The sequence below is a fragment of the Chiloscyllium plagiosum genome, chromosome 27 (genome assembly GCF_004010195.1).
Source record: "Chiloscyllium plagiosum isolate BGI_BamShark_2017 chromosome 27, ASM401019v2, whole genome shotgun sequence".
Lineage (NCBI taxonomy): Eukaryota > Metazoa > Chordata > Chondrichthyes > Orectolobiformes > Hemiscylliidae > Chiloscyllium > Chiloscyllium plagiosum.
The window spans coordinates 23,569,717-23,582,327 of NC_057736.1; the positions used below are offsets into that span (position 1 = coordinate 23,569,717).

The 12,611-nt window shown below is 39.9% G+C and overlaps 1 protein-coding gene across 2 annotated transcripts in view; it reads right to left on the reverse strand.

The window, feature by feature from the left end:
* srrm1 (serine/arginine repetitive matrix 1) overlaps nt 1-12,611 on the reverse strand; it is a 59,995-nt gene that overhangs the window by 44,382 nt on the left and 3,002 nt on the right. The gene's annotated exons all lie outside the window — the stretch shown is intronic.

Here is a 12,611-nt window from a genome sequence, read left to right on the forward strand (position 1 = left end):
GACAATGAGCATTGGGACAAACAATTATATCCCAGATGCCTCAGCTGCCATCATAACAATCATGGACTTGCTTGTTCAACAAGCTGAGCTGAAGGATGCAGAAAAACTGAAGATGTACATGGGATGCCTCATGCCAGCACACTCACTGTACCTCATATGGCATCAAGCTACCAGAGGGGAACAGATGCAGACATCAGTCTTAAGCCACTAGATTAAAATAATTTAGGCATCCACAATTTCACATCAGTCTGACAAGCCAACAGTCAAGTGACATTTTATTAAATAACAAAAAGGTATAAAGAATAAATTGTGTATTTTGCCTTTGTGAGGAACCTAATTAGTTTGGATAGTTATTACAAAAGGACACCAAATTCTAGTCAGTTTAGAACAGCTCTCTGAACATCAAGATAAGCCAACAATTCTGTTATTTGTACATGTAACATCTAGCCCATGGAACTATTACTCTTGGGGAGCAATAGGTATTTTATAGGCATGTGGATTAAAAGTCCAGCATGACAGCTAGTGGGATTTAAAATTCAATTACATTCTGAATAGAAAGCGAATTTCAGTAATGGTGGCAATTATCATCGATTGTCTAAACATCCAGCTGATTTACTAATGCCCTTTAGGAAAAGAAATCCATCATCCTTTGCTGATCCGGACGAGATGAGAGTCCAGATCAACAGTTAAGTTTTTGACTCTAATTGCCTTCTGAAATGACTGAGCAAGCTGCTCAATTCAAGGATAATTAAGGACAGGCAACACTGGCATAACCAGTAACAGCCACATTCCACAAAAGGATTTTTTTTTAAAAAAAAGGATTAGCTTTATTAAAATCTAAGAGATTTGCTTCAATCTCAAGTTTGAAAAATCCAGCTGTTACCGTGCTAATTTGAAGTGTACAACTTAGTAATTATGCCTTTGTTTGGAGACAACTACAGAGTAGTTATTGAAGATACAGCAGAAACTAAAATCATACAGCAGTGATAGAAGAACCTGATCAGATCATAGAATCTGACAGTAAAGGTCTGCTCTTAGAAAGAGCTACATAATTATTCCATGCTACCCCCACCTCACTTTGATTGCAATAAGTACTAAAAGAAATTGTTAGAATCAAACAATATTCTGTTCAGATTTTGCTCGCTATTCAGTTAGTAAGTTAAATAAATCCCTGTAATTTACAGTTTATGCAAGATGAGTTAATCATTCTGATGGCAATATCATTGGCAAGATTTTTATTTATGGGCTAAAATGGGAAATGATCAGTTTTAGAAGGACTGTGGAAGGAATTATTATACTTTTAAACAAATTATTGAAACTGTGATATTTATTTGGCTTTGTTCAAGCAGTTGGTGTTGGAGGGGGCGGATTTTGTAAACAGCACGACGGTGGAGATGCAGAGAGAGATTCGACCAGTAACAAGTAGCTGATTAGCTTCTGTAATATGACTAGCCTTGAATGCAAAAGGCCAGCAATATGGTGATAACTCTGGTTCCTGGGTAGCTGAAAAGGTTTAGGTGAGCAATATAGAGAGAAGCCTTTGAACTGCTGGAAGGGCAGGTTATGTGTTGTCTCTATTTTAAAAAAAAACACCTGAAAGCCAATTACTTTCTCTACCAGTTACTGACAGTTATTGCCTTTAATCAGTTCCTAAGAGACTTTGCAGCTAGAGTAACAATCGCACTATGCCTCACCAAAGTCAGAGAACCTAGGGAAACAAGACTAAAAACCAGAAATTCTTGATAAGCAAAATCACTGAACAAACCACCTGGACTGGTGCTATTGAAATGTGTTTGCCAGTGTTTTTCCCTTTCTACCTGTCGGTCTCTATCAGTCTATATAATTGCATAGAGGTATTAAAGAGGAGTTTGAGTTCTGTTAACTAGATTTAACACACAGTTAAATCAGGGACTTTGCATGCTTTGACAAAATCATTAACATTTATGGTTAACCCAGGAGTAGTGGGACTTCAGAATCAGTGCACTTTCCCAAATGGGTTGGAAAAATGCAGAAGTGGGCCTAAATCTTTATCCATACTGTACAAAAACTAATTGCAGCTTTTAATTAATCCACAACAGTACAATTCTTCAGCTTTCTTAAAAGTATTAATTAATGTTCAAGTACAATTTCATAAGTTACTGAAGTACTCTGGATAGCTCAGCAAGTGGACAGTCATTAGACAATAGACAATAGGTGCAGGAGGCGGCCATTCAGCCCTTCGAGCCTGCACCGCCATTCAATATGAACATGGCTTATCAGTCCTAATCAGTATCCTCTTCCTGCCTTATCTCCATATCCCCTGGATTCCACTATCCTTGAGAGCTCTATCCAACTCTTTCTTAAATGAATCCAGAGACTGGGTCCCCACTGCCCTCTGGGGCAGAGCATTCCACACAGCCACCACTACTCTCTGGGTGAAGATGTTTCTCCTCATCTCTGTCCTAAATGGTCTACCCCGTATTTTTAAGCTGTGTCCTCTGGTTCAGCACTCACCCATCAGCGGAAACATGTTTCCTGCTGCCAGTGTCCAATCCTTTCATAATCTTATATGTCTCAATCAGATCCCCTCTCAGTCTTCTAAACTCAAGGGTATACAAGCCCAGTCGCTCCAGTCTTTCAGAGTATGGTAATCCCGCCATTTCAGGAATTGACCTCGTGAACCTACGCTGCACTCCCTCAATAGCCAGAATGTCTTTCCTCAAATTTGGAGACCAGAACTGCACACAGTACTCCAGGTGTGGTCTCACCAGGGCCCTGTACAGCTGCACAAGCACCTCTTTGCTTCTGTACTCAATCCCTCTTGTTATGAAGGCCAGCATGCTATCAGCCTTCTTCACTACCTGCTGTACCAGAATGCTTGCCTTCATTGACTGTTATACAAGAACACCCAGATCTCTCTGTACTGCCCCTTCACATAAATTGATTCCATTGAGGTAGTAATCTGCCTTCCTGTTCTTGCCACCAAAGTGAATAACCATACATTTATCCACATTAAACTGCACCTGCCATGCATCTGACCACTCACCTAACCTATCCAGGTCACCCTGTAATCTCCTAACATCCTCATCACATTTCACCCTGCCACCCAGCTGATGAAATTTGCGAATGTTATTGCTAATACCATCTTGTATATCCTGAAGATAGATCGTAAAAAGCTGCGGTCCCAGTACTGATCCGTGCGGTACCCCACTGGTCAGTGCCCGGCATTCCGAAATGGAGGGGGGGAGGAGTGTGGAAGGATGAGAGAATGCAGGCTGCGGCCCTATGAAGCAGGGGGAGGGCTTGCAGTTGGCCTGTGTGGGGATGTGGGAGACTACAGGAGCCTGGTGGGCAAGGGCTGGCCTGAAAGGCAGCTGGAGGGACGGAGGGAGGGAAGCACGCACGGAGGAGGAAGAGCAAAGAGAAAAGAGAAAAAAAAGCCAAAGGGAATCTATCGAACTCTGGAAAATAATCACCAACGCATCCACGATTTCGCGAGCCACCTCCTTCAGTATCCCGGGATGCAGACCATCAGACTTAGTTCCAAGTTTAGATAATATCAGCAGATCAATGAATTACAGAATGAAATAAACTATGTTTAATCCTCTCCCCACTCACTGTGACCACACGAAAAGTTTTCATTATTGCTTTATTGATATTGATAAGGTGTGGGAATGAAACCCAGCTAAAATCAAGGACACGGTGGCTAATTATGTTAGCCTGAAGGTTGCCTATAACAAAAAGTTAACGTTTCAGGTCTGGTGACCCTTTCTTAGAACGTTAATGCTTTGGGTGGCAGTTTTTCTCCACCAATTTCAATTTCACACTTCCAAGTTTGTTTCAAGTTGTGTAGCTTACATAAAGATACATCTCTAAATAATAAGATTTCTAAATTCATGTTCTCAAGACCCATATTTGGGAACAGGATAGCTTTTTTGCTCTGGCTGGCTCTGACATCAACAAAATCTGGCAGTTCATTCTGGAATTTAGCTTTGCCAAATCAGGTCTTCTTTGGATGGATATGGCTGAGCTCCATCAAAGCAATTCCACATCAATCCAATTTTAATCCTGTTTTTCCACTTGCAGAAAGCTACAATGTATATAAATTCAATTTCTTTGCTATGAAGCCGGCCTCTACTATAATCAAAGCCGTACCCTAGCTATCAAGTTCATCAGAGGTCCCAATGTCATCATTCACAAGTACTTCACTTCAACAGTAAAGCTCAACCCTCAACTCCATCTATCATTTAACAAATTGGATGGGCATCATGGGAGCTTAAATGCATGACCGTCAGATTGAAGATCTCAACAGTATGTACTAATAAAGTACTAAGAAAATTGGAATAAATTGAGTTCACACTACTAAACCATTGAATATTTTTAACCAAGGCCAAATGCAACATGCTGTGACACTATGACAGCAGCCAATATATCAAAGACAGTTTAAAACTCACATCTGGTTTCATTCTATGTGGCCTTCAACTGCTACTTGGAATTCACACCAAAATTTCAACAAACAATGAGTTGTAAATGTACAAGCTCATCCTCTCTTCTAGCTTAAAGTTACAGCAAATCTTCAATTCCTTATTCTTTAAAGTTTCACACAAGCTTCAATTATGTATCCAGCAGGAAATTCATCCACTCAGGCTTCAAAAAGAATGACTAGAGGACAAGGAAGAAAGAAAGAAAGAAATAAGGAGGGAGAAGATTAAACTAGGGTAAACTAGCTGGTACTATTAGGAAAGATTGCATGAGTTTCTTCATATATCTAAAAGGGCAAAAGGAAAGGCAAAAGTGAACAGTGGGTTGCTGGAAAATGATGCTGGACAAGTAGTAATGGGGAACAAAGAAATGGCCGAGGAACTGAATAAATACTTCACATCAGTCTTCCCGGTGGAAGACACTTTTAAAACCTCAAAAAAGAGATGGGGAAGGTCAGAAATTACTACAGTGGCCGTCACCAAGAAGGTGCTAGAAAAGCTAAAAGGCCTGAAAATGGATAAATCACCTGGACTAGATAGGCTACACCCTAGAACTCTGAAGGGGATAGCTGAAGATAGTGGAGGATTTAGTAGTGATCTTTCAGGTATCAAAAGTAAACCTTTAATTAAAATTAATAATGAAAAAATGAAGACAGCTCCTATTTAATGTAAATTAAACATCTACATCAAAACATATATCTAGCCAGCTTCAAATGCCATGAGATCTCTGCAACCAAAAAGTGTCTTAAACAAATGGGCAGCCTTGACCAAATATTCAGGGTTGTGGGTTTACAACACAACATGTTATAATCAGTAAACTTGCAATGATAACTAACATGTGAATAAAAACACTGACACTGCGACAGAGTCTAGAATTAGGTAGAGAGCACCACTCCTTCTGGTCCGAGCCATACCCAAGTTTAAGCAGACTTCAAGCATAGTGTAAAAAGGGTGCTCCACTCACCTTAATATGAACTATTTTCTCCTACTTCCAAGACAAAGGTTCTAATGTATTGACAATCTAATGATTTATCAACTTCCATGTATGGTGAACAATTCTTAAGCCTAGAACATGATTCATGAAATTGTATAAACTTGAAGAGCATTTCAAATAAACATGATTCACCATCCTTCATAATATGTTTTAAGTCAAATGTAAAAATGTTATTTTTTTTCTCTGCTAAAAATTACCTTCGAGAGGATCAGTATCTCAAAAAGGCTTTTAATTTAAGCAACCAACAAATGTCCCCAGAGACACAGTTTGCACATAAACAATCCAATCTTGATAGAAAATTAAACCTAAATAATCTAGTAACAGCTTAAGGGGAAAACTAAATTGTCAGAATACAAAAAAACCTCAATGGATACTTTAAAGATTTGCAATGGTCAAATTTTCAGACTAAAATCAAATTTAAAAAACTGTAAGCAAGCTCCATTTACAACAAGTCTTGCTTAAAACTTCATACACTTTTTCCACTTCAAATAATTATAACCAATGGTAGTTGTTGCATAAAATAAATCCGAATGATAAACTATGAGAATTCAAACAATTTTTAAAAATTATCCCAAACAAAAGCTAAATCAATTCTCAATAAAGTGGTAATCTGTATACTTGCATTCAAAGTTAATTTAGTTCCAATTAACACAATACATGCATTTTTATGTATAAGGTACTGTATTGTCTTTTCACACATAAATAGTTCTTACCTACAAAGGTTTTAAAAATTAAAATACATATTAAACTTGTAAATTATACAAGATACCTTATGGTTAGTGCTGTCTTGTAATCTGATCAGTGGAAGAGAAAGGAATTCAAATTAGAAGCCAGAACAAACCAACCTCAAAACTACCCTCTGAATTTTAACTGGCAGGACCAGAATTATGAATGTTTCTTTAAAAATCTCAACATTAAATGGATTTACACTTTCTTCAAACTGACAAGTTCCAGTTTAACAATGACCGCCTGATTTGTGAAAAATTGTCAGGAGTGTAGGTACTGTACATAAAATTGGTATGTGTATGTACATTTGTCAAGACAGTTATATATTTACCAGACATCAACTAGCTGCATAGCTGGTTAGTACTGCAGTCTCTCCAACAGCAGAGGCTGAATTCCAATACCAGCTGAGCTTACCACTTTCTCATCCTTGTCAGATGCTTGGTGACCCTCCGGTTAAACCATTACCGGTAATGTCTCTATTGAGAGTAGATCCTATAGTCCTCTGGCTTATGGCAACTTTACCTATATTGTTATAGGTAAATAAATATCTCAAAGTTCACTCGCAAAGTACAAGACACTGGGCTACACTGTATTATAGTTGAACAAATGAAAGACTAAGCAAGCATAATACATGGTGCAACACCAACCCACAAAGATCAGTCAAGTTCTTAATGCAATCCCAGATCTTTCAGCTAATTTCAGCTGAACAAATGGTTGACACTGAGGGAGGGAGGACAAAAGAAAGGAGGCTGAGGGAAGACATAAAAATCAATCCAGCTCAGGACTGTAGTCTAAAACGTTTGCTGAGAAAATGTCACAAATTTGGCAATGACAAAATGCAGTTTGATTTACGGCCTTTTAAAAATTTGAGAGATGCATCAAGATAATATGGACTCGTTCAAGACAACATCCATCCACGAATTTGTACCATAGCGCGGTTCAATAACTTCAGAGTAGAATTACACAAGATGTATTTTGAGACTAAGTAATTAAACTAAATCGCAGCACAGGAAAATTTGGAAAAATTCTCAATTTAGTGTTACATGTCAAAATCAATGTGTATTAATGCATAACAATTAAAAGTAATCAAATCTTTAAACAGGTAGACCAAGACTATATAATATACTGACCAGATGGCAATTGGAATATCCTGCACTATGTTATTCACAAAAAAAAGTGCATTAGTACATGCCGATTAGATGATGATTCATCTGTACACCAGTTTCATTTTCATAGAATCCCAACATTGCGGAGAGGTGCTATTCAGGCCACTGAGTCTGCAATAAGCCTCCAAAGAGGGACTGTGCTCTTAACGCACATTTACCATTGTTAACCCTGCACACTACAGGGCAATTAAGCATAATCCTCTCCACATAACCTGCAATCTTTGGACAGTGGGAGGAAATCTAAACCTGTAGGAAATCCACATAGATGTAGGGAGAACGTACAAACTCCACACAGACAACAAGTCGAGGGTGGAATCCCTAGCACTGAGGTAGCAGTACTAATCATTGTGCCACCACGTAGCCCTTTATTCACCATGGATCCAAGTAACTGAAAACTAAAATACTAACCAATTGCAGTTTTTCCCAACATCCATAGCAATTGTAAAGCCAATTCCAAACACGCACGATATTGTGAAAAATGCTTATTACTCTTAAATGGCCCGACTCTTATGATCGCACTCCCCCATTCGCAAAATCTTAGAACAAAGAGTTTTCCTATATTAACCATGCAGAATCCATTATTTTAAACACTCACTGGGTCAGTCATCATTCTAAATTCAAAGTTATTTTTGTAATACTTTTACAACCTGGTAGCTCAGTAATTTCTGTATAGAAAAGGTCACAAATGACAAAAAAACAATTTATTATAGCTACACCAACTAAGAGATACATAGTAGCTGGGACCATTTACATCCACGAGGGGACAGTTTAGTTGTCGAATCCAAAAGATGACGTGTCCAACAATAAAGCAATTCCTCAGTACTACAACGAAGTGTCAGCTGAGAATGCATGCCCAAAATTTGGAAGTAGAATTTCTAACAGACAGACAAGATTAATATCCAGGCAACAACAATACAAGCAATATTCATGCAACCTGCCCTCATAATATAATTAGTTAAGCCCCAACATTGGTTCTCACGAATCTACACCAAAGCCATGCCAAGAAAACATTTCCTTCCTGAATCATGGCATTTAAAAAGGTAATGGTACTCTTGTTGGGATTTGGCCACAGCTGTGTTAAACTGAAACATCATAATCACTTTTAAATTGCAACACCCTGAAGTAAATGATCAACATTAATTTAGATACTTGACTTATTTGTGCCTATGCACATTGATTTTTAAAGTGGTGTATGCATCATACCCATCTTTGCCTCAATATCTGCTTTTCAGTATTTATCCTCTGATCTGAAACAGATAACCACACATTTTTGTCCATTCAGCACACTTCACAACATTACCCATTTCCATCCAAGCCATTGTCACTACCAGACCAATTTAATCTTTTTTCCTTGTGTTTCGCCCATCTTCTGCCCTTCACAAACATCAACTCAACCAAAACTACAGCTTCTTTATCTTCCATTCTGAAACTATGCCTGAAAAGAGATGAGATGAGCCAGATAAGCTCATGTTGCTAGGGGTTCTGAAAGCCTCCCTGATATTATACCAAACAGGCACCTGTTGGTTGCCAGTGCTTTCCACTGATTAGCCTTCAACCCACACCCAAATCAATAGGCTGGTAGGTTCAGTATACAGCAGCGTCACACAGGCAGTCATGGTTGCTGCCTGTACAACATGAAAACTCAAGATGGCAGAAGAACCCAGGGAACAGTTGTGTGCTGTTGGTTTGCAAGCGGTAGAAGGCCATCAGGGACATAAGCTAAGGCAAGGTATGATTCTCAATGGCCAGATCCTCCTTTCGGCTAGAGGTTTGCAAAAATTAGAATATACCACCTTGCACACTACATTGACTTATCAATTATATGGGTAGATTTTTGAGTTGTGCCTGCAGCACCAAAATGGGAATAGGCCTATAGTGATGGTAAATAGTCTCCAACTGATGCCATGGTATCAAGCTTGAACCTTTGCACAGAATTTAATCCCAGTACAGGTGGTGGTGATGGAAGCCACCAGCCTATTAAGGAGCCTCAACTCTAATACTCGAAGGGTCCAGACATCGACTCTTTCTCCATTGATACTTGCGGAGTATTTCCACCAATTTCCCCCTTTCAGTTCATATTTTTAGTACCCAACGTATTTCACTTTTATATGTGTCCATATTTTAATCCTCACTAGGTACTCATATTCTGCCCTGATAACTCAATGACTCCAAAAAACTCAAACGTGAAACTTTTGTTGTTTCAAGACCTTTCTCAACTTTTCACTTTTAAACATCCGTAACCATCCCTACAATGCTCCTTAAAACTCAGATATTAAGAAATTTTTGGGAAGGCACTGGATGCTGGAAAGGTTATGGACCCTGACAAAATTCCGACAATAGTATTCTCTAGAACCTACAGCTTTCCTCTTCTAATACAGTTACAACACTGGCATCTGCCCAACAATGAGGAAAAACGTCCAGGTATGTCCTGTACACAAAAAACAGAACAAATCCAACCCAGCCAATTACAGCCCCAGCTTACTCTTGATCATCAATATGGTGATGGAGATGTTGACAATAGTGCTACCAAGCATTAGATGCTCAGCACTAACTACTTAGCGATGCCCAGCTTGGGTTCCACTAGAGCCACTCAGCCCCTGACTTCATAACAGCATTGGTTAAATCATTGCGAGAAGAGTGGATTTCCAGAAATGAGGTGAGTCACAGATCTTGACATCAAGGCCACATCCAACTCAGCGTAGCATTGAGTCCGAGCAAGACTGAAATCGATAGTCTTTTTTGGAGGGCTGTGTGACAACGACAGCTCTCCAATGGCTGAACTCCTACCTAACACATAGCAAGTTAGCTGTGGTTGATGGAAGTCTGTCATCTCAGCTCCAGGACATCTTTGCAGGAGTTCTTCAGAATAATGTCATAGGTACATCCATCCTCAGGTGCTTCATCAATGACCTTCCCTCCATCAAAAGTGGGGGCATTCCATCATTGCATGATGTTCAGCACCAATCAAAGCTCTTCAGATACTGAAGCAGTCACGTTCAAATGCAATAAGATCTGGACAATACCCAGGCTTGAGTTGACAAATAACATTTACACCACATAGTCATTGCCTGGCATCTATCTCCAATAAGAGACAATCTAATCAAGAGAAACTCAAGTGAACTCACCACGTAAACAGTGGCTACAAGACCACGTCAGAACCTATAAATACTATCAATAAGTGTGCGGCTGGAAAAGCGCAGTTCAGGCAGCACTGAGGAAGCGTGCCAACATTTTAGGCATAAGCCTGTCAGCAGGCAACTTAATGCCTGAAACATCAACTCCTGCTCCTCAGATGCTGTCTGATCTGCTGAACTTTTCCAGCACCACACGTTTTGACTCTGACTCTCCAGCTCATTTTCTGCTAGGAATACCAGCAAGTAACACCACCAGATGCCCCAAAACCTGCCCATCATCTTCAAGGCACAAGTTGGGAATGTAATGGAATATTTCCCTTACACTCAGAAGCAGCACTCAGTACTATCTATCTACGAAGTGCACTGCAGAAATTCAAAGATCCTCGGACAGCACTTTCCAAACCAATGATGTATTTCATTTAGAAGGACAACAGCAGTAGATGCACATGAACACCACCACCTGCAAGTTCCCCAAGTCATTCACCATTCTAACCTGGATATATATCTGACATTGCGTCAAAGTTTGGAATTACCTCCAAGGACATTGTGGGTCAACCTAATTGGGCAGCATAATGGTTCAGTGGTTAGCACTGCTGCCTCTCAGCACGAGGAATCTGAGTTCGATTCCCACGTCAGGCGACTGTGTATGGAGTTTGCACATTCTCCCTGTGTCTGCCTGTTTCCTCCAGGTGCTCCGGTTTCCTCCCACAATCCAAAGATGTGCAGGTTAAGTGAATTGGTCACACTAAATTGCCCAGTGCATTAGTCAGGGGTATAGACTAGGGCAACAGATCTGGGTGGGTTATTCTTCACAGGGTTGGTGTGAACTTGTTGGGTCAAAGGGTCTGTTTCCATTCTGTAGGAAATCTAATCTAATTACTATGTGGACTGCTGCACCACCTTCTCAACGGCAACTAAGAATAGTCAATAAATGCTAAGCCAGTGGCGCTCACGTCCCGCAAATAAATAAAAGGGATTGCGCTGTCTGCAACTTAAGACAGAGGTCTACTAAAGTCACCTCAATGTAACATCTGCCAAAGCCTCAAATAATCGTTCCAGGCGAAATATCAATTTACCTGAAATTTCAAATCAGTATGCCAAATTCACCACTCACAATGTGGTCAATATCAGAGTCCAAATGTAGTTCAGGTATCCCATTTGCAAAACTTGTTCAAGTTAGCTGAAAAACATGGTCCTAAGCTTCTAATCACTTGTCATTTTAACTCTACAAATTTTTCCCACTGATTTTTTTCTCCACTGTCAGTCATCTAATGCATTCCACTGAGTTCCAATGTAAGCCCAGGAATCATCACCTTGTGTTATAATTGGGCATAACCTTTGTTGCTTTTGTCTGCTTTCCACATGCTTGTTTGTTTTTGTTTATCTTAGCTCTCTTTTGGTTTTCATGATCCTACCATTCACATCCCCTCAAGACACATTTTGCTCCTTTATTTAGTCCATTTTCAATCCCATTAGTCTTGGTGAATGATCATTTTTGTTACAGAGAGATATGGTGCTGTAATTTTACTGGACAACTTAATCCAAAAAGTTCAGAAGTGCATTCAAATTCCACTACAGTAACTGCTGGAATTTAAATTCAACGGAATGGAAGAGTCAGTATTGGGGATCACCGAAATATTGATTGCCGTTAAAAATGAACACCCTTATCTGGTCTCTGGCCAACATGATACCAGACACTGATCGACATGGTTATGTCTAGCTACTGAAATAGCCTAGCATGTTTCACAGCTCAACTGTAATTAACATTGGCCTTGTCAGCATTGCCCATATCCCATTGAATAGATTAACCTCTCCTACTTTCTGCCCTATCATAGATCTAGCAGCATCAAAGGAACAGGAGAATCGACATTTCGGGCATAAGCCCTTCTTCAGGAATGAGGAGGGTGTGCCAAGCAGGCTAAGATAAAAGGTAGGGAGGAGGGACTTGGGGGAAGGGTCGTTGGGAATACGATAGGTGGAAGGAGGTTAAGGTGAGGGTGATAGGCCGGAGAGGGGGTGGGGGCGGAGAGGTCGGGAAGAAGATTGCAGGTCAAGAAGGCGGTGCTGAGTCCGAGGGTTGGGACTGAGGTAAGGTTGGGGGGAGGGGAAATGAGGAAGCTGGAGAAATCTG